The sequence below is a fragment of the Acomys russatus genome, chromosome 2 (assembly GCF_903995435.1).
Source record: "Acomys russatus chromosome 2, mAcoRus1.1, whole genome shotgun sequence".
In the NCBI taxonomy this organism is placed as follows: Eukaryota; Metazoa; Chordata; class Mammalia; order Rodentia; family Muridae; genus Acomys; species Acomys russatus.
Window position 1 is genome coordinate 2688762 of NC_067138.1, and position 517 is coordinate 2689278.

Below are 517 nucleotides of genomic sequence, written 5' to 3' on the forward strand. Positions count from 1 at the left end.
ACAGACTTTCATGTGTCCCCGCATATGTACCCTCATATGGACCATAAATACCCACGGCTGGTCTAGAACTTACTATATAGACCAGGCAGGCCTCCAACTCCTAGATAATCCTCCTGCCTCTGCCTCCTGGGTGCTCAAGTTATAGGCACATGTTATAACTTTTGCTTTGTTTCATTTTTTCTTTTCTTTTTTCTTTCTTTCTTTCTTTCTTTTTTTTTTTTTTTTTTTTTTTTTTTTTTTTTTTTTGAGACACCATCTCATGTGATCCAAGCCAGACTCAAACCTTACTATGGAGCCAAAGTTGGCCTTGAACTCCTGATACCTCCTGAGGCGGAATGTCTCACCCTGTGTCACAGTTTGCTCCTTATTATCCTACACTCAGGCTACCTCCACACCGTGGCTTGTTGTGAACCGTGCTGCAATGAGAACTGGAGTGGAGAGGTGTAGTGACAATTCTGGAATGTTGGCTTCTTTAAAAACCCATGCACGCACGTAAGTATTATAAGAATACATTTTC